We start from the raw sequence: 14,009 nt of genomic DNA on the forward strand, positions 1-14,009 counted from the left end.
TTTTGGCGACATTTTCTTCTGACAGTAGCTGCACCTCTACGCACGTACACATTTATGGTTCTGTCTTTAATATCATTCATCTTTAATATCCTTTCTATTTTGTCTTAAGCAGAACGGTGTTCATGTGAAACTTACATTTGTCTGCTCCATTAACTGACAACATAACATGTTGCCAAAGTATTACAAAACATTACATTTGGAAGTTGGAACAACACTGAAACCATGAAAATGAAATTGTACTGCAGGTTTTTATGTGTTTTTGGTCAAACCTCAATCATATCAGAGGTGCACAACATTGCTTTTGTGTTCACAACGATCAATACCAGTCCGACATTAACAAAGCCATACATCGGACATCACCCTGAGCAACATCATTAGTGCCCTCATTTCACTTTCCCCTCGCCAAATCAATCCTCCTATCTCCTTCCATGTCCTCTTTTACGCTGGGGGTGGGGGAAGGCAATAGCCGGAAGAGAGAGGGTGAGAGAGAAGGAAGAAGGAAAGAAAATGAAGAGACGCAATATAGAGTGATGGGGGGGAGGATGTGCACAGACTAAGGAGAGTGTATCGATCCCTCCTTCACGATGGACTGAGAGGCCGCTTGTCACTCTGACAGTCAAAGGCAAATGGACCATCACATGGGGCAGCTTTGCGGCTGTGCTGACCGGCTGGAAAGAACAAAAAAAACAAAAAAACAACAACAACAAAAAACCAGCCCAAAGGTTAAAGCGTTTCTGAGGGAGGGGGGATTCTAGCTAAAAGCAGTGCACCTCATTAAATACTCAGCGTAAGCCCTGTGGATTTCATTGATTGCTGGTGTCCAGCGATGCCTGAGGTTTATCCCCCCCCCCCCGAAAGAGGCAAAATGAGCATGAAGCCCGAAGCGGGGATGATTGTTTTTTGCATCTTGAGTCTATTTCTGATGTGGAGATCTTAATTTGGGCTGGCCCGGGCAGCTAAAGTGGGTCATAGGGTGAAGCAGACATGAGAGGGGCAGACGCATCTCACTGCCTCCACTCTGGTATACCACACCAACAACGCCCCTTAGTCTGCCTCATACAGCAGCATCAGTGAGATTATCATCTCATACTTCCCGCTACATCCAGTCACTGTTCCATTATTAATGTGACTACTATCGCCACTGTTCATCACACCCCCAAAACCCGGGCTCACAGAACAACGCCTACCAAGAGCCTGGGTCTGTCCGAGGTTTCTTCCCAAGAGGGAGTTTTTCCTCGCCACTGTCGCACTGCTTGCTCTTGAGGGAATTACTGGAATTGTTGGAATTGTTGGGGCTTTGTAAATTATAGAGTGTGGTCTAGACCTACTCTATCTGTAAAGTGTCTCGAGATAACTTATGTTATGATTTGATACTATAAATAAAATTGAATTGAATTGAATTGAATACTTGCGCCTTGGTGCACACTGCGGATACTGCATGTGCAGCTTTGCCCAGAATACTAGGGATCCACTTGCATCCCAATGAACACAATTGTTGCTGAGGCTCACCTTACATCCCCCTGCTGAAGTCTTAACCCCAATCCTGATTCCAGCCCAAAGTCAAGCTCTGACCCTACTAATCCTCTTAAGGAAGTAAGAAAAGGCAAAATGTCCTCACTTTGCATGTGTGTGTTTTTTCTTTCTATCCTTATGAGGACCTTAGAGTAATTGAAATACAACACACACATGCCTCAGTCGGCTTTAGGACCCAGTATTGCCGCCGTAATAAGGTAGTAGAATTGAGGAAAGGCAAAAGGGAGAGAGAGAGAGAGAGAGAGAGAGAGAGAGAGAGAGAGAGAGAGAGAGAGAGAGAGAGAGAGAGAGCTGTGTTTGCGAAGTCGGAGAAAAGCTGAGAGTGGCAGAAGAAAGTTGACACCGTGTAGACGCAGCGCAACCGCAACAAGGATTAATCAGATAGGCTACTTTGTCCTGTCTGCGAGGACAGAGAGCGAGCCGAGCACGATGCGAGAGAGGATGCTGTGCAGGGGGAAGGGGGCTCTCTGACAGAGCATGCACACCACCACTACCACCACCCACACCACCGCTGCACAGGTGGAGGCTGAGACAGGGGGGGCATCCGCATGCATTCACCGCCGCATCAGCGCCGCTCGACGGACGGACGTTTGACTCTCTGTGACTCAGCGCGCGCATTCCCTCTCTCACCTAAACACGTGTAGGATACATATACAATCCACACACACGCGCGCACGCACACTGATACACGCACACACACATTTTGCACATGCCCACGCCAAACGCAAGCAAACCAGTGGATCAGTGTGGAGCAGTCAGCCGTGTGTGGATGGTATAAACCGGATTCCCCGTGTCTTCTCAAAGGACTCGACCCGAGGACAGGACAGGACAGGACAGACCTGAGGACAGGACAGGACAGGACAGACCTGAGGACAGGACAGGACAGGACAGGACGGATCCGTTCCCAACGTAAAGGTGAGGAAATAGTTAAAGGAGCCCATATGAAACCCTGAGCTGTGTTCTGACTGTTTTTGTTTCTTTGACAAATCTTTGACATTTCATTGGTAACGCTGCATATTCCAAATGTTTTTGTTATTGTTCCCCCACCCCCTCCTCCTTTGTGAAACAGCATTCGCAAATCGTAATGATAACTTTCACATAAAACAAAAATATGAAACGTGAAAGCAATGCTGTTACCTTCATAAAACCGCTAGTCTACCTGTTCCATAACAATAGCCTACAGATTATTGATTAGTGTAATTGCTACAACCAAGCAAACTATTCTTCTTCTTCCATTTCTTCTTCTTCTTCTTCTTCTTCTTCTTATTATTATTATTATTATTATTATTATTATTATTATTATTATTATTATTTAGGAGAGTATTGCTGTTATTGTGCATTGTCATCTCTTATAGTTCTTTAAATATTCTTTTTTTATGAATATCTTTTTTGGGTGGAGAGTGCCTACAATCCTCATCTCAAATACTATAAGATAAGATAAGGCAGCAGCTCAAATGCAAACACAAGAGACAAGACAAATACAGATTCAATGGAAATTCTAAGATAACAAAAACACAACACTTTTTCAGTTCACAGTTTCAGGTGATTATACATCTAATGAAAACAAAGTTATGAATATTATATTCCATTTCTGCCAATAGATCTCCTTAAATCCTACACCCTGCTCCTTTAAGGGGATCTCTGTTTTGACATGAAACCGTTTAATTATTGATTCAAGGCTAATGTTTGAGAAAGGGGGTTTATTCATCATGGTTGTGTTTCTGATGTCAGTAATCTAAATTGGTGTCTTTGCGAGTGAGACGCATTTTATATTACTGTAATATTGAAAAAGAGGATATGATAGCACCTACTGTACAGTGCAGAAGTGACAGCTCCTCAGATCATTATTTTATAAAACTGAAGATTCATTTTCTCTGTGTATATTTATGAATATATACAGTACAGTAAAGGATATGCTGCTTTGGAGTGGAACCCCAATAGCAGCAGAGCAACCCACTCTTTACAAACACACACACACACACACACACACACACACAGCTCTGCTCCATTGTTTATGTTGCTATTGCTATTTCCTGCTGTAGCACAAGCCTGGAGTGTAGGAATATAAAACCGACGCACGCTCATGCAGCATTCCTGAAACGTGATTGAATGTGATTTGTGTGATCACGTGTGAAATGTAAAATGTATATCAGGGGATAGTGTAGAAAAAAGCGACACGCATTCCTGATTAAGAGCAGCTCTTTTCTCCGCTGACTGTGCTCTACTTGTTTAATGACCTGTGTGTGTGTGTGTGTGTGTGTGTGTGTGTGTGTAATAGATCATCGCTCATGTAAAGATCTGTGAGAGGCTAATTGATTAATTAAACACACACACACACAGACGCACGCACACACACACACACACACACACACACACACACACACACACACACACAGGTCATTACACAGATAACAGACTAGATGACATCAGCCTTTGCATTGTTCCTGTTTAGCCTCTTTTCAACATTGTGGCAGTTCTCAGTGTTCACATACATTTCCACAGGCTTTACCAAATTACTACGATTAAACTGATATATATTCAAACAATAACAGGCTGGTGTAAGCCACCATTTTTTATAAAGAGTTTATTGCATGAATATAAGTTTCACTCAAGTCAAGAATATAGGGTGGATAAGAGATTAAGATGGATTTTATTGTCCCAAAGGAAATTTGTCTTGGACAAACAATATCTGCTGTTTAAAGAATTCAACACAACACAACATAGTGCATACATACATACATACTGTACATACATATATACATACTGTACATACATACATACATACATACATACATACACACATACATAAAGTACACAGACACAGACTGCTGCATCACTCTGCATGGACATGCTCATGTTGCATGCAGAGACTGCCACTGGCCAACAAAATTGCACACTGCCCGTTGTACAACACATCATAATAGTCGTTTCTGGCTGTACAAAAATGTCTACGTTTATTTTTTATTTAATTTAGAATTAGTCATCATTTAGCTACGGCAACTCTGGGCAGAGCTTTTTAACATTGTGTTGAAAGTGACAACAGCAAAATCTTCTTAAATGTATTACTTAAAGGCCCAATATGTAATATTGAATGACTAAACGGATGAATATTAATAACCACCTGTGTTGCAGTGTTTTACCATGCACTTTGTTGTAAATCAGCGTCATCAGATCTTAGCAATGTGTAAAACATGAAACCCTCCCAACAGAAATGTACACATGTATACAACCAGCGTTTATGTAAGTAACCGTGTATGACATGGTCAACATCCACATACAAGCATTCACATCCATCCATGGAAACCCTGGAGAGTACTGTAAACAGCAGCTGTAGAAGATACTGAAGCACACGTGACACGCACACACACTCGCACACACACACACACACACACACACGACTACACGACCAACACAACATTGTGAGATATAGCCAGTCTCTGTACAGTGTGTCCCATGATGCTCACAGATGCACATAACAGAACACTGAGTACAGCATACAACACACTCTGCAGAGATGCTGGAGCCATTTTCAACACATTGCAGATGGGTAACTTCTCTTTCCTCGGGCCTCATTACACACAGGCACCAGCTGTGTGAGCAGTTTGTGTGTGTGTGTGTGTGTGTGTGTGTGTGTGTGTGTGTGTGTGTGTGTGTGTGTGTGTGTGTGTGTGTGTGTGTGTGTGTGTTTCAGAAATGCAGTAAAAGTATGTAAAGGAGGCAGGGCATGGAGGGGTTTGTTTACTCTGTGTGTGTGTGTGTGTGTGTGTGTGTGTGTGTGTGTGTGTGTGTGTGTGTGTGTGTGTGTGTGTGTGTGTGTGTGTGTGTGTGTGTGTGTGTGTGTGTGTGTGTGTGTGTGTGTCTGAGGTTAGAGCAGGGCATACCGTGGACTGATATATGAGCTCACACTGTCACACACACATTCTGCACAGAGGGGTTCAGCGCCCGGTGTGACTGCTCTCATGTGTTATTATTATTCTGTGGAAATGATCCATCCTTTGCAGTCTAATGTGACATCGACACATCCTTACTGAAAGTCAGGGCTACACTGGAATTATCCCATCCAGTTATTATCAAGCCAAGCCGAGGAACAGTACTGAAATGGCAAATTAGCCTCTGCTTCATTTACCCTGCAGTGAGCACTCCACTCCATGGTGAATTTGTTTCCATAGGAACATGATGTTACTTTGGGCTTCACGAGCTGTGCAACGCGCTTCACGCCGCTGCCTTTTTTTTCTCGCTTATCTTTTCTGTTCAGTTTCCTCTCTGCTCTTGTCAGTCACTCCACACAGATCAAGGAGGGAGATATAGTGAGAAAAGGGTTTGGAAATACAATCAATAGCACCACTTGGCTTTTTAAAATTTGTGTTTGGCATATCTCGAAGCCTGCTCTGGTCTTATCAGCCTGACATCGCTGTTATTTTTTATTAGAGCCTACAGGCATTTGCAGCTCCAATTTCCTACAGCCACTATGCCATTTCTTTTCTTCAAGTGTGTTCTCTGTATCTGCATCGCCTTAATCTGTATCAGCTGAAATATTACAGAAATACTTCCAGCTCTGTATATCAGTGTGTACGTGCTTGAGAGGCGGTGTGTGTGTCAAAAAGACTGCAGAGTTGCTGAAAATCTATATAAGAGTCAGCAGCAACAGTTCCCTGCTTTTTGCGACGGGGTTTAAAGCAATTTTTCCACTTTGGTTGCACATTTCCACGTCTTAAGAACAAGCTTTCTTTTCGCGCAGCAAGCAGAAAATGTACAGAGAAAAACAGGTTTTAAGTTTGGTACAGTGGCTTTGCTTAAAGTATTGGCTGGATTATGAAGAACGGAAGGAGTCAGATCAAAAGCGAAAGACGAGGGGTAGAAGTAACGGAGGGAGCTGAGTAAATGTGTGGTTGGGTATGTCTATGACAAAGCACCAGACTAGAAAAGGAGAGAGATAGGGAGGGAGAGAAGAGCCACTCTTGTAAAAGTGTCGGCGGTGATTTGCAGCGACGTCCTTGCAACCTTCCCTCTACCTGACTGGATGTTTTATGAGCGTTGCAGAATCAGAAGAGTAGGCCGGCTTATAATACAGCTGACAGAAGTCTTTTTTATGGTGGATGGGCAGAGGTGCAGGAGGGAGGGTGGGCTGTAATAAAGCTGAGTGCATCTCTCCGGGAATGAAGCTGCAGCGATTGGGAGGGAGGGGGGGCGGAAGAGAAAGGGAAGGCTGCTGAAGTGCTACCAATATTAGTGAGCATGAGTGCGTGTGTGCAGTATGCACCATATGTCCAGATGTGTGTGTGTTATGAGGGGGAGGCAGTTTGCTCAGAGCGTTGGCTGACGTCAGTGTGTTGAACGATCACTCAGCGTGTTCAGTGCGAGAGGTACTAGCCCTCCATAAAGAGCGGGTGAAGAGGAGAGGGGGGTTGTTGCACGGCGAAGCAGTGTCAGCGCGCAGAGCAGAATGCAGCTCTCAGCACCACGCCAGCCCAAAGACACCCAATTATTCCCGTTTTTTTCTCCTCCGTGCTGTGCAGCGAAGCGTGCAATAACAAGTCATTGAATTGATCTGGAGCCTGTGAAGCACTCTGCCATGCAGAATGAACTTACTGATGAGATATTATGTTTGTTGAAATGACTGTTTCTAATTCCACAGGGAATGAAAAGACCCTGAACAGAGACGTTTTTCATCTCTTCTCAGTTGTCAGCTCACAGTAGAATTTCGCCACCTCTCAGTTAAGTGCTAATTTTAGATCTCCTCAGTTTGGAATAGAGCCGCAACTAAGGATTGTTTTCATTGTTGATTAATCTGTCGATTATTTTCTAGATTAATGGATTACTTGTTTGGTCTCTATAATGTCAGAAATATGTCAAATGTGTGTTTCAAATATGTTTCAATGTCAGAAATGTGGATCAGTTTCCCAAAACCCAAGATGACGTCCTTAAATGTCTTGTTTTGTCCTCAACTCAAAGATATTCAGTTCACTGTCACAGAGGAGAGAAGAAACTAGAAAATAGTCACATTTAACAAGCTGACATCAGACAATTTGGACAATTTTTGTCCATGACAAAGGACTCAAATCGGTTAAAATTGATTATCAAAATAGTTGGCGATTAATTTAATAGTTGACAACAAATCAATTCATCTTTTCGGTTCTAGTTTAGGACACAGGAAGTCAGTCTTATGTGAGTTTACCACTAGGTAATGTTTTAAGTCACTTATCACTTCTGTGTTATGGGGCAGTCAGGTGCATATGACCAACCATTCATCCATTTTCTAAGCAGCTTATCCTGTGCAGGGTCACTGGGGGCTGGAGCCTATCCCAGCATGCATTAGGTGAGAGGCAGGGTACATGCTAGATAGGTCAGCACTGCAAAGACATACTGTATACACTAAGCTGGGCAAATCTGACAACATAATTTACATGTCAATATAACGTAGCCACACTACGCAGGGCCTATTTATAAAGATCTCCATCGACACTGAAATGCCTGAATTGCAAAATGGAAAATGCCAATATGAAAACAGTTAAATCTCTTCTTCTTCGTCGTGTGATGGTGATGGCCCAGTGGATATGACACATGCCTTTGGTGTGGGAGACCTGGGTTAGATTCCTACTGCGATACATCAACCAATGTGTCCCAGTGCAAGACGCTTAACCCCTAGCTGTAATGTTTCAGTCAGCAAACAAAGAAACTGCATTGCAGCCAAGGAGTGAATACTCTGCTGAGTCTCAGCTGATTAAACCTTTTTGTGGGGCTTGTAGGAAAAAAAGCGACCGATTCTACTCTTGCTCTAAAAGCCAGAGTCTTTTAAGAACCACCGGTCACTTCTCAAAGTTTCCCCTTTACTTATTGTGTTCGTTGAAAGGCAGACCAAGAAATGAATACTCAGGATTCGTTCAGTTAAACTATAACAATCTTTAGTAAAATGATATTGCAAACAGATCTTTCATATGCATATGGATCAGCCGCTCCTTTGAGACTTTCTCTCCCTAGCCACCAACAAAGTCTTTCCGGGTCTGACACCGGACCTTCCTTTTCCCTTTTCTTTTATTCATCTTCAGGTTCCTCCTCTCGCCATTGCGTGTGGGCCGCCACTTGGTTGGATATCACTCAGACTTTCTGTCTCCGAGAAGATAGAGCAGTTGCGCGCTAGAGATTGTCTGTTCCTTTAAGAGATTTCATTAGGTGCTTTCTGTTCCAATTGTTTATTAAACAAATGAGGAGCACTCTTGCTCCACTAAATTTGAACCCGTCTTATCTTACACATGCCAGACAGGAGGAGACAGTGAGGCCATCCCAGGCTACAGCACATTCTTATTCTAAACCCAATATATTTCTACAGGCTCCAGCCCCAAATCTTTTAGGTTCTTAAAATAACTTTTTTTGTCTCAGTCTCTCTAACTGGACCAGCCAATCAATGGAGCAAAGTTCTATTACTGAGGAAATCTCGCTATTCGTTCTATATCATTAGTAACACTGTTATGTGACTTAAAAAATAGAAACGTCAGGGGGCGCCTGGTTAGCTCAGTGTTAGGGTACTCCGTGTACAGAGTCCTTGTCGCAGCAGCCGCGGGTTCCCTTCTGACCTGCGACCATTTGCTGCATGTCATTCCCAATCTCTCTCCCACTTTCCTGTCTTACTCTGTCCTATCAATCAAGGTAATAAAAGCCAAAAAAAATCTTTAAATAAATTTATAAAATTAGAAACGTCAGACAATTTTTGCCCCCTTTTAAGGTGGCAGCAGCACAAATTAACCATCCTCTCAAACCTGCTGTGTTCTGGTTTCAGAAAGATGAAGACAGTTGGAGAACAGTTAGATACAAAACAGGATGTCAGCTCTACAGGATGATTCTTTCCCTTGGCAACTATCATGTTTTCCCAAATCATGTACAGATTTTAGGATTTCCATTATCAAATGGCTTGAAAAATAGTGCCTAAAGCTGCCGTAAATGGAGCGTGCCCCTGGACCCTCTCTAGGTTTGGGCCGAATGTTTATAATGTCTGGCTCCGACCCTGCTCTGTGTCTGCTCTGGCTCTCTGTAATTTAATACACCCAAATTCACCATTTAGTTGTTCTCATTCCCACATTTCTTTGTCTCTGTTGTAAACTATTTTAAAACAGTGATATGTTGTTTTATTCAATTTTTAGTGTGCCATTTTAACAACTGGCCAATGGCTTGACGTTATCCTTTTAAGCTGTAACTGTCCCTGTAAAAATAAGATAAAAAAGTAACTTGTTCGATGTTATGATTGTCAAGTCATCGCAGAATACATAAATACAGCTTAATGCTAACAGCTGTACTGTGTGATCGCTGTACTGACATTTAGGGACCTATTTTAACGATCTAAGCGCACGGCGTGAAGCGCATGGCGCAGGTGCGTTTAGGGCGTGTCCAAATCCACTTTTGCTAGTTTGACGGCGAACAAAAGGGTCCGTGCGCCGGGCGCATGTTTCCAAAGGGTTGTACTTAGTGTCTTCATTAATTCATTGGTGTGTTTTGGGCGTAACATGCAATAAACCAATCAGAGTTGATTTGCACCGTTATATTTTTATTTGTAATCTTTAGCATGTGTGTGTGCTGCTGCGCTTCGCTGCGTGTGTGTAACAAGCATAGTGTGTGCGCGCTGTGCACGAGCCTAGGTGCATTTTACTAATTTGCTGTTAAAATAACAATGACAGGCTGCGCTATTGACTTCAGACCAGGTTTTTGTTGGTCAATGGCGCAATCACTTCCCGCTGCCTCAAGATAGCAATACGCCAAGAATGTACCTGAACACACCTCGATGTAAGACCAGCACGCCCATGGGCGCAAAGATGGGCGCAGGTGCATTTGCTATTTAAATAACGTGGGCGCTGGACGGGAAATTGACAACTGCGTCGGTCTAAAACTAGCAGACACTTTGGTCTTTGCGCTGTGCCGGGTGCAAGATAGGGCCCTTACTGTAAAATGAATGATCCCAGAGAAGTTTATTTTATACACTCTGGACATATCAGCTTTTCAAGTAAGAAAATGGCCAGCGTAGTGTAAACAGTGGGCCAAAGTGTAGAGAAAAACGTGCATTTCAACCTGCATAGTGTCAGCCCTCACTATTTCACTTCAATCAGCAAGTGCAGACCACTTTAAACATAAGATGAAATACCCGTTTGATTGTTACTGACAGGATTTCTAAGCAACCAGAATGTAGAAAAAAATTAAATGACATTTTCCATTAGAAACCTAGCATCAGTCAGTTTAGAAAGCTGTAAATGTTACATTGGCTACAGCTGCGGCATACCAGTCTTTTTGGATATCATAAATGCTCAGGCCATTCAGGCACTGCAGTAACTAAGAACACGCCGAGTTATGGTGTGTCCCACGTCCAGTGTCCCTGTCTGCCGTGACGTCAAGTTAGTTAGCAGTTCTCTGGAACATCAGGGACAGGCCTTCCTCTGAAACATACTGAGCTGTGTGCCAGGCAGTAACACTGGTACCTACTTTACTACACTGTACCTTATTATGTTGTACTCTGTATTCTGGTACTATGAATATTACTGCTGAAATAAACTACAAAAAGTTAGGCACACTCATTCCTCTGATGGAGTGCTGCTTACTGATATTATGATGATTACTGATCATATTTGTGAATGTTTTGTGTGTGACTGTATTGTCTTGCAGTGATGTTGTTTATGTAATTTGTTCAGATCATGACCTCAGTGAGACTTCCTGACCCTTGTTTTGATACATGATGCAGTTAAGCAGATTCTGCCATAAATATGATATGGTTTGAAAGGTTGCATTATATAGTAAAAAGAAATTACTTTGCAGGGAATTCATACATTAGACTGTGAGATTTGGGTCCCTATAATTTGAATCAGTGGTAGATAAGTGTAGCATTCACATTAATTAATGAAACGTCATTAGAGCCCCAGTCTGCTTTTTGTTTGCAGCGAGATCCATTGGCTGGAGGAGAACAGTTCCAAGGTTTTAAATCAAGGTAGCTGATGTAGGAAAAACAAGTTTTAACTCTTTCAGATTAACTGATTTCACACAATACATATACAATCAGGCTCCCCTGTTCTTGTATTAGTAACGTTGTGGGACTCACCTTCCTTCTGGGGACATAAAGCTGGTCCCTGCAAAGTTAACCATTTATTTTTGGGTAGTTTTCTTTTTTTCAGGTGCACTCCATATTGTTATCTCCACGTGAAGTCTTTCAAATCACACTAATCTGCTAGGTGTATTTATTAACTATATATTTCATGATCGAGCAGGGTCCACAGTTTCACACTGAGATTCCCGGCTTCAGTTTGAGAATTTCAAGCTATGGTAGGCGACGGATGTTTCTGTATACTACTCATTGAGCCCTGCTTTGAATTTGTGATATTAGTCAGCCTGTTAAAGACAATTTGTCCTGTCAGCACCTCTGGAGCTGTGCTGCCTGTAAGGTGTACCTTCTGTGAAGGGTAGAAGGCAGTAGGGATAGGGCTGCACGATTATGGCCAAAATGATAATCACGATTATTTTGATCAATATTGAGATCACGATTAATTATCACGATTATTTGTTGATTTTAACCAAAACAAAATGTATTGTCACATTGGCTAATTATAACTGCTTTTACATCCATATTGTGCTACATTCCTCTTCCTTTATTGAAGGATACTGTGAAGGAGTATGCCATTTCAGCTGTTGTGCGACCGCTTTCCACACCTGCACGTTTGCCGTGAAAGATACAGGCAACGCAATTTTCTGTTCACGTTAACGGCGCATGTGGTGCCCGGTATCTACCTGACGAAATAGCAACGCGGATTTCGGTGGCTCATTACGCGGCCACTTACATGTCTGCGTTGTGCTCTGATGCTCCGAAACCCACGTTAGAGGCAACATAAACATTGCTGAATGTCACGCTAGTAAACACTAATAACACGTTACACAGCAGCTAACGTTAGCCTACCGTTAGCCACAGTAGTAACTGGATTAAACACGGCTAAAATGCTGACAGCTAAACTGTGTAGTGTGACTGTATTTCACTGTAGAGGATTCCAACTGCGGGACGTCCAACAGTCTGCTGCTAAAGCTATGAGCTAAAAGACACAAACTAGCACTGGTCACCAGAGGTGTCAAAAGTATTCACATTCATTACTCAAGTAGAAGTATAAATACTAGGGTTTGAAAAGACTTCTGTAGAAGTTGAAGTATCAACTCAAGCTTTTTACTCAAGTAAAAGTGTAAAAGTACTGGTTTCAAAACTACTTCAAGTATAAAAGTAAAAGTAATGTCTGTTCTGTATGTTCAAAAATATAAAACAATAAAAAGTTGATCTTAAAAAAAAAGGAGCACAAGGCGACATTAAAGAACGGCTTGTGTATTGCTAAGGCCACAGGTCAATCAAATGAGTTATTAAAAATATAATAACAATAACTTATAACAATAACTTATTTCAGGCTGAGTCTGTGTTTTTCAGACAACGGCAGCTACAGTCTGGTGTTAGAATCCTCCACAGTGAAATACAGACACACTTTTACACCGTTTAGCTGTCAGCATTTTACCCGTGTTTAATCCAGCTGCTAGCTAACGCTAGGCTAACGTTACCTGCTGCCAACTGTAGTGTTAACTAGCGTCCCGTGTGGCGATGTTTCAGTTTCCTCTAACGTCCGTTTTCGGAGCATCAGAGAGAAGCGCAGGCATTTAAGTGGCACCTAAATAAGGCACCGAAATCCACGTTGCTATTCGGTCGGGTGGATAACGTTATTAACGTTGTTAAGGCACCGGTGCCGTATTAGCACCGGGATTGTGCAGGTGCGATGTATCAGTAGGGTGTCGGAATGGTATAGCTATGTTTATACTTCTCATCCAACCACAATCAAATTCACTCTATCCGGATGGCGCGATTTATCTGGATAGGGTTTTTTGTGTGTGTGTGTTTTTGAACGATGACAAGTCGGAATGATAACAAGCCGAACTGAAATAGGACTAACGAGGCTATTTTTAAAATGTAAGGAGTAGAAAGTACAGATAATTGCGTGAAAATGTAAGGAGTAGAAGTAAAAAGTCTGCTGTAAAATAATTACTCTAGTAAAAGTACAGATACCCAAAATTTCTACTTAAGTAAGGTAACGAAGTATTTGTACTTCGTTACTTGACACCTCTGCTGGTCACTGCTGTTGTCTGAAAAACAAAACAGACGGGACAAAATGTTGCATTTACTGCTAAACTGGTAAACATCGTGACCAACTTATGATGACCGACTGCTACCCGTTGTGGATTGGCTCATGGAGGCACGTGATCAGACAATGGTTTATGGAGCGTTAGATTGGCTTTGCAAAAACTTTGATAAGGAGCATTCTATGAACGCAATGACGCATTTTAAATATCGCTCAATCACGTAAATTTGATCGTGGGAAGCCAAAATTGATTAAAATTCGATTAATTGTGCAGCCCTAAGTAGGGATGCACAATATATCGTTTTTTTATAGTCATGGGGATATCAACTGGCGCAATAAACATTG

The 14,009-nt window shown here is 42.3% G+C and overlaps 1 protein-coding gene across 2 annotated transcripts in view; it reads left to right on the forward strand.

Annotated features, from left to right (window-relative positions):
* The first annotated feature begins 1,813 nt into the window (after nt 1–1,813).
* Nucleotides 1,814–14,009, forward strand: part of tmem91 (transmembrane protein 91) — a 28,668-nt gene continuing 16,472 nt past the window's right edge. The window contains exons 1-2 of one of the 2 annotated variants that reach the window (XM_039824246.1): nt 1,814–2,448; nt 7,169–7,247. The gene's annotated coding sequence lies outside the window, so the exon portion shown is untranslated. The remainder of the gene's footprint in view (nt 2,449–7,168; nt 7,248–14,009) is intronic. The other variant, XM_039824236.1, reaches the window with a different exon arrangement.

Source organism: Perca fluviatilis, chromosome 2 (genome assembly GCF_010015445.1).
Source record: "Perca fluviatilis chromosome 2, GENO_Pfluv_1.0, whole genome shotgun sequence".
In the NCBI taxonomy this organism is placed as follows: domain Eukaryota; kingdom Metazoa; phylum Chordata; class Actinopteri; order Perciformes; family Percidae; genus Perca; species Perca fluviatilis.